The following is an 8,577-nucleotide window of genomic DNA, read 5'->3' on the forward strand; positions in this document are numbered from 1 at the left end:
ATCCAAATGAATTTCTCCTCTGAGTTCCTCAAGAACACAGAGCAAAAGGAGAAGTTGTCAAAATTACTAAAGGCCAAGTACCACTCTGCTCCCTGGCCAATGGTGCCCTGGGCTTGAAGAGGTCAAGGAGCAATTCTTGAGCCCACTCCCACAGCTATGAACTGTAGCAATCACAGAAACACGTGACCCTCTTGAAAAAGATTCACTTTTAATTCACTTGTTACCAACTTTAAGAGGTTTGATTCTTTTATGGCATTATCAGTAATATTACCACCGTTCGGGCAGGGAGGCCTAAATGCTGGTGCTAAACCTTGATCCCGAGGCCACAAACTTCAAAACCTGAATATGCTGTCACTAACTCAATGTGTACAATGTATCAAAAATAAGAATCTGACTGTTCATTTGGAAAAAAAAAAATAAAGAAAAGTAAGAAACAGAAAAAAAATTGAGTGATGGGCTTTCAGCCTGTCATCAGACCACTGTGACCTCAATTTTTGAGAAATAAAGTCAAAATCTATTCTTATCTTCAGAGATTCAAGATGTATTTATGTGTCAAACTTTCTCCCCCTTGTCCTTAGCCTTTGGGAAGCACACTAAAAATTATATCAAAGCCTGAAAACCCTGCGATCACATTCCCATTCACCTCTGACCCAGGATGCCTGCAGCTCTCACCGGCTCCTCAGTTCATCCTCACCATGCAGCAAAGGCAGCAGGTCTGGGAGCAAACGGCTCAGGGTGAAATAAAGGCCACTTTGCATAGCAAAATTGTGCTGCCCTGCTCCAATTCTAAAGGCCAAAGAAGTTTTCTTTGGCAGTTTTCTGCTTCTTTGTATCTGTGAGGGATATTTCACCACCATCTTCTTCTCTTTACATACAAATATTTGATTATTCTCTTTGAAATGTCTCTGTAACATCTACAGGCATAGGATGCCGAATGCAAACACTGATTGATTCTTTCTTAGCCATCAAATGTGCTTACACAGCAACTACACACAGCAAATGCACACAAATCTCATATTTCACGTTTTAAAATATGGACATGCTGTGTGGTTTTTTTTTTTACTCAAACATAATGAATGAGCTTAAATATTAGAACTTGAAATTATTAAGTAAATCATGGCACCTGTAAAGCTTTTATTTGCATAACATTAATTCTTGATGGCATGTAAAACAAATTCATCACTCTCACTATATTGTAGTCTGATTTATGTTAGAATTGTAAAAAATAAAAATCTTGAGCACAAAATTATGTTGACAAGATGTACGTGCTCTTCGAAGCACAAGATTTTTTTCTTTTCTGAAGCATCAAAACAACTAAATTATGGGAAAGAGGGCCGGGAGAAAGCGTCTTTAAAAATGAATAACATACTAGCGTCACACATACACACTCTACAGTTATTAATGTCAAGCATGGTGAAGATACTCTAGAAAATCATTACCATTCATAGCTACTAACAGCCATTAAATTTCAATCAATTCAACTTAACACAAGTGTACTTCAGCAGCCCTTACAGTTCCTTATAGAGGTGGCTCAGAAAGTCCTGTCTGACTTATTGCATTGTCCCCCGAACAAAGGGGCATTGCTGAGCATTGCTGTGAAAAGGAGCGATCTTGGTGTTGGGAACTGATGCTCTTTTAACACCGCTGCAATCAACAGACCTTGCTTTTAAAGACGGTGTGATAGAAGGGCTCTAATAGAGCTCCTCAGGTCAGCATGGAGGGGAGCAATACACCGATTCTAGCTAGGAATGCCACTTTCCAAGCTGAAAAAAATAAATGGTGAGATGTTTTCAAGGGGTTTTCGATGAATTTTAGCGACAGAATCAAACTGCTTAACATAGTGCTAAACTATTTCCAGGTGATCTGCTTGCTTGAATAGAATATAATCACCAAATATACATTTTGTTTAAAACAGGATTTAACTTCTAGAGACTGGATATTTAAAGCTCCTAGTGATGAATATAAGACACAGCACTGTAATATTACTGAATCTCCACTCTTCTGAATTGCATTTGTAACACGGGAAGTTTTTCCACTGCCACTGTAGGAATTAAGCTGTGCAGCTAACCATCCCTTGCAGGTTCTGAGAAGAAGCAGCTGGTCCCCTGCTGGGGGTATTTGCCACCTCATGGCAGGGGTGAGGGACTGTGAGCACAGGGTGCTCCTCTCTGAGGGGCTGGACCCACACTGGCTTCTGCTGTGCAGCACAGCATCCCAGAGAAGGCATCTTCCTTTGGAGAGATTTCATTAGTTTCATGTGAATGGGTTATCTACACTAAAATCCTACCGTTCACAGGGGATAGGAGACGTTTTATTACTATTCCCTATCCCCACACCTCCCCAGAAGCCCAGATTTTTCCAGCAGGGTTCATTCTGCAGGGCACTAAGTCCTCTCTCTAGATTTACAGGCAGTTTAAGCTTGCAAGTGTCTACTCCTACAGAACAGAGAGTCCGGGCACAGAAAAACAGATGTGCCATCACTGTAGCTGAAATTACAAGCTCAAGTCCAGAGTCTCTTTTGTGGCTTTTAGAGCATCCCTTAAAAGTATCAGGATTGATGCTACTATTCATTAGGAGAGTATTTGGGACTGTTCTACAGAACTCCATGGTTTTGCTTCCCCTGGGATTTAGACTTTAGCATTTAACATGGGGTAGCAGTAAAGTTCTTTAGAATCAAGAAACATCCAAGTAATCTCTCAGGCAGATATATGCTTCATTTTAACTCATTTCCCTACACTTACAAGTTGCATGAAATGAAATGAAATTAATGTTAAAAGGAGCGTTTATTGAAAAATCTTCCAGTGACAAGTTCAGAAAGTGACAGAGTTCAAATAAATCCTTCCACGGAAAATGTTAGGAAAGTTTAATCATACTGGAAACCACATTTAATTACAGCTTTTTAAGTCCATCTGGGAAAAAAGAAGCGACTTAAATATGTCACCTGAGATGATCTAGATACTGAAACTATTTGTAAGTTAACAAAAGCATTTGCATCACAAAGCGCTCTGGGGCAGCACCACGGCAAAGGCAGATGTGTAATGAACAAGGATCACAGCACCAAAACAATCAGGACTGTAAATAACTACTACTAATCTGCAATCATTTAAATTTGGATTTAATTACTAGGCAGCAAATACATTTAATTCCTGAAGAGGTAAATGCTCTGCCGAATACACACTTAAAGGTATTTAGTGACAGAAGCACCACAGTCAAGAATCCAAATGTCAGGAAGGCACAGAAAAGCCAAGGAGCAGAGCTGGGGCTGCCGTGAGTTCACAACTTTACACAAACTTTTCCCTGGAAGAGAATTAATAATGTGGCCATCCCCACTGTACATACTGTAACTGCTGCAGGAGTGACACAATGAGGCACATGGGAGGCAAGAGGGTAGTGACTATAGAACAAAATTCAACCTAGTGACTAATGAATAAAAAGTTCCCTTTATTTCTCAGTTGTTTTTGGTTCATTAAATTTTCCACAGATTTGCAGAGAAGAAAACGTGATCAATAAACCTTGACAAAAGTGAACATGTGAAATAGGAGAGAGAAAGGCACAGGAAGATAAAAGTGATATCCCGATCACAGATTTCAGAGGCAGATGACCAGAGCTCTGGGCTGCTGAATAATCTGAATAGACCATCATTTCTTTACAGCCTTTTACTTTCTTTCCCCTGACTGTTGGAACTCTTCATTCAATACAATAGTAAATGCACTAAAACTTTTTTTCTTATGCTAATGGTCGAAATCGGGCGCTCACAGTTAAAACACACTTCCCACCAACTTGTTTTCTTAAAAAAAAAAAAAAAATTAACCTATTCAAGTTAAACTAAAATGTCAAAGACAGCTTAAGGCTTACTCTCACCATTCCTCAAAATTAATGGTTTTCTCCCCAGTAGATACAAAAAGAAAAGACTTGAATAAGGATAAAGCTGCAAGACTCTTTTCATATGAAAAAGAACACTTAGAAAGTAAAAAGAAACACATCCAGCACAAAGATCCTGGTACCTACAGTTCTAATTTGTATTGTTTCCTCTTAGAATATTTATAATTGCAGAAAGGTGACAGCCAATCACAAATAATTGTGAAACTATAAGAAAAGATTCACCAGTAACTAATGTATTTGGGCAGTCATGCCCATGACAGTATCAGAAACGCTTCCACACATTACAATAGGATTCCAAGTGAGCCTATATTCAATTTTTTTCTAATTTGGGTGTCCACTTCCAGGCACTAAGGCCTCTTTTTGTTGTGGTACTGAATATTCACAAATCCCAAACAATTTTTACAAACTCTGACCTTCTGAATTAAAGGATCATTTTCCTGTTCCCTTTGTGCAACACATTTCATCTTCAATGCATTTGGGTTCACTTTGCTCATAAGAAGTTAAAGGTTATGGGTTGTGGTTTTACAGTAGCCAAAAGTGAATGAACAAAGTTCTGTGGCCTCTCCTGAACTACACATATCAAACATGTATTCACTCCCACCTGGAACTGGTCTGTAGAAAGTTTGACCTGATTACCCACTGCTTCCATTCCAGTCACTTGTTCACAAGGGAAACCTGCAATTTTGCCTTTTGAACTATCAAGATTGCCATGCAAGATGGGAATTTTCTTTCCTTTTACACCAAACACCAGTTAGTTTCTAGAAGATGCATATATATGGGATCTGCTGAATACACAGGTCATGAATTGTGTATACTCCATGCATGCACAAAAATGTGTGCACATACATGTAGATATGTACAGGCACACATGTATTAATTGCCTTTCTAATACAATGCCTTCTTGCTGTCATTCATATGAAGATTCATTCTTTGCTGTTATTTTTTGTAGTGTTGCATTAATTAATTCCCAAATACCTACAAGTTGTTTTGGCTTTCTTTAAAAGGGTCCTGGCAACAGAGCTGAAGCAAACCCTAAATACCACTTAATGCTTTGTGGCAAGTTGTCCAAATGTGCAACTGTTTAAAATATTTACCCAGGTACATAAGGGGGTTGTGCAGCTCTTGAACAATGCCCTGGAATCTTTCCCATCAGCAAGAAAGAGGACAAAAAGCAGAGACCGCTTAACCTCAGTGCCTTAGCAGCAAGTGAGAAGTGCAAATATTGCATTTCTATAAAGCCCTAGTAGCTTCATAGAAATGGAGTGGCAACTAATTAGTTTGATGCTATAGTCACATCTAATGTTCCTAAGTAGCTTCTTTGAAAAAACTCACTGCCTTGAAATCCTTGGCCAGATTATTAAGTGGAGGCTTTGTGATGGGGCAATAGATAGGTGTTTGCTCCACAAATACATACAGATTTTGGTGACTGCTTACTGAATCCACTGCCTTCACTAATCTGCACTGGAAACTTCACTATGAACAGAGCACTTCTCAGAGTACAAAAGCATGAAGTATCTGTGTACCTTTCAGACTACAGGGCAAACAACTGCCTTACAGTAGGCCACCAAAAACGGGCAGGCAGTTAACCAAGTGTCTTCCGTACTTGCAGCTACTATTAGGTCATATGCTCTACCCTAGCCTTAAATTAAAAAAAAGATGGGTCCAGAGGACTGAAAATTCAAACGTTCTCAACAGAAACAAAGTATCGAGATCATGAAAAATGTATTTTCAAGTCAGACAAAACTGTAACTAACACATAACCATTTCTATATACAGCTGCTCACACAGCCCCAGAGCCTGTGCAGCTTCTATACAACTGTGCCACTGAAAGGGAAGTTGTGGTATAAACTTGTAAGATGATTAGAATCACAGAAAACATAATCAAAAATGGTTCTTTGACATAGAAGTTCAAACTGGTTTTCAAAACAATGGCAAAAATACTGCTCATTATAGATATGCAGCCAGAAGGCTGTCTTTTCTAAGTGTGACTTCAGTGTGACATTTGGGAATGCAAGCTGCTATGTGTTGGATGTCTGAGGTCAAGTTCTATTCTCTTTTATCCAAGTATAACCTGGAGTAGCTACAATGAAATTGTGCTAGATTTATATTGACATATGCATCTAGTTCAAATTCTTTTATGTCTCTAATTTTTCTCTAATTGAAGTAACTAACAAAAATAGTATTTGTCCATCTGTATACATCCCCTTTGACACACTGGAGAAAAAAAAAAAGAAAGACATTGAAAGGAAGTTGGAAACAGTCCTCAAGATCTGTTTTCCTTTGAAGAACAGCAGTTGTATTTCTGGGCACTTCAAAGTCACATACTTTAAGCAGTAACAACATTCGAGATGAAGTGAATCTTACCTCAACTTGCTTTAAAGATCAATTCTTTCACAAACACACACCAGAGGTTGGATATACACATACCTATAGATTAACAAGTTCATCTTCAGTCAATCAGGCAGTTTTCAGTGCTACAGATAGGTCATGCTTTCAATCAAATGACAAATTTCCAGGAGTTGTTTACAGTGGAAAAGCCATAATGAATTTCATTTGCTTCTTAAAAGTTGTCAGTTTTGCAATAACATTCAATACCACATTTTTATTGCAATTCAAAGTTTGACAGGTGTCATCTTTTTCTGATGTTACAGCCAAAATACAAATTACCATATCCACCCAACAGAAAAGCTGAACCAAACCAATTCATCAACTGTAGTTGCTGTATGCAGTAATTATCAATTATCACGCAATTCAAACATTCCAGCAGCATAAACAATTATTTAATTATTTAACAAGATCCTCTTTTCCAGGTGAATTTAGTTTCTTTTCTAATAAAGTTAATTTTATTAGGTTTAAACTTAAAAAACAAAACAAAACCAGCCCCAAGAAAACACTCCAAAGTTTTTCTTAAAGCAAGGTAGCTAGAACAAGCAGATAAAATCAGCAAGTCTTATAACAAATCAGTCTATTCCACTTGTGTGTATTTTGAATTTCATGGCTTATTTACTTAACTTTTTTTGGCACCAACTGCACAGCACATGCCAATACAATATTTGTTTAAATGCTGTTTTATGCACATGCTAGTAACGCTTACTTTCACATTCTTGCACATCCCAAGAGCCTCACTTAAAAAAAAAAAAAAAAAAAGGAAAAAAAAGAAAGAAAAAAAAGAAAGAAAAAGAAGGGGATTGGTAGGGGGTAGACAAGGTTTTACAACCAGTGCCTTTATCTGTGGCCGTAAAAATATAAACACCATACACCAATAAAATGCTAATTTCTGTAAGCACGAGGTTTTCCAGCACCTGGGGCAGGATGAAATGCGAGGGCAGCTATAGGAAGACACAAGTTTCACTGGGCCGGCCGGCGGTGACCCCGCTCCTGGACATTTGGCCACCCGGGCCGTGTAGCGGGGCCGAGCCGGGTCCCGCCCCGCGGAGGGGGCACCGCACCGCGGCTAAGCCGCAGCCCCGGCCCGGGAAGTTTTGAAGCCCTGGCTGCAGGTTAGCTAAATGAAAAAATAAATAAATAAACCCGTAAACCTCGGAAAAGCCGGCAGCAGGACCACTGATAAATCACCCTAAGCCCCGCGCTGGAAAAGTCAGGTTTCCCAGGAAATGATGGCAATCACTTGAGGCAGAAAAGGCATCTAGATGAGCCCATCTCCCTCCCCTCCTCCCTGATTGTTTTAAAGCCACCGAGTCCGGGGGAAAAACTCTCAACTCTCTAAGTCCTTAATAGGATTGGAGTCCGGGTCTCTCCAAGCCGCTCCTCATCACACAGGGATCAAGTTGCAGCAGGGAATTTTTTAAATTCCTCAGCAAATATACTTGTCGAAAGATTGCCCCTCCCGGATGGGGGGGGGGGGGTGACAAGGAGGCGAGGGGGCAACTTCATTTTTCTTCTGAAAAAAAAAGACAAACTCAATTCTGGCTTTGGGGATCTCTGCCGTCCTCCGGGACCCAGGGCAAGGCGGTCCCGGCAGCAGCCCGGGGCTGGGACTGTCACCGCAGCCCCCGGACAACAATGGCCGTGGAGGCACGGTCCCGGAGGGGTCTGGCCGGGAAAGGGGGGGACACACCGGACACAGCGCGGCCCCATCCTCCCCGCTCACCTGCGAGCTCGGGGGGACACACGGGACGGGCCCCCCTCGGGCACCCGCTGCGAGGAGAGACCCTCACCAAACTGCACCCTCCCTCCCACGCACCCCCCACCGGCGCAGGGCAGCTCCAACCAAAGCGGGAGAAGAGGAGGGGAGAAAAAAGAGAATAAAAAGCATAATGAAAAGACACAATAAGCATCAACTTTACCCAAAAAGCGAAGCAGCAAGTTTTCAGCAGACGAGCGGTTGCCGCGGAGCAGCGCAGCTCCTCCGGACCCCCATCATAAACTTGGGGGAGGGGGGCGTGGGAGGGACTTTCCCTCCGTCCTTCCCTTTTGTGCCTCTCCCCCGCTCCGCTCCGCTCCTCGCCAAAAGCTGCCGCGGATCCCGGCGGCGGCGCGGTGCTCTCCCGGCTGCAGGCGCGGAGCAGCTCCGCGGAGGCGGGCGGGGAGGGACGGGGAGAGGGAGGGCTGGGGGCGGCTGGGGGCGGCTGGGGGCGGCGTGCAGAGGTGAGGGGCTCCGCTGCCCATCCGCCCGGGCCGCCGGTGGGACACGGCGCGCACACGTACACCTACTTTATGTGTATAATAAATATA

General features: G+C 41.9%; 1 protein-coding gene across 1 annotated transcript in view; it reads right to left on the bottom strand.

Annotated features, from left to right (window-relative positions):
• Positions 1–8,368, bottom strand: part of GLI2 (GLI family zinc finger 2) — a 187,113-nt gene extending 178,745 nt beyond the window's left edge. Inside the window, exon 1 of the mRNA XM_002190573.6 lies at positions 8,190–8,368. The gene's annotated coding sequence lies outside the window, so the exon portion shown is untranslated. The remainder of the gene's footprint in view (positions 1–8,189) is intronic.
• Between the last annotated feature and the right edge of the window lie 209 nt (positions 8,369–8,577).

This window comes from Taeniopygia guttata, chromosome 7 (assembly GCF_048771995.1).
Source record: "Taeniopygia guttata chromosome 7, bTaeGut7.mat, whole genome shotgun sequence".
Taxonomy (NCBI): Eukaryota; Metazoa; Chordata; class Aves; order Passeriformes; family Estrildidae; genus Taeniopygia; species Taeniopygia guttata.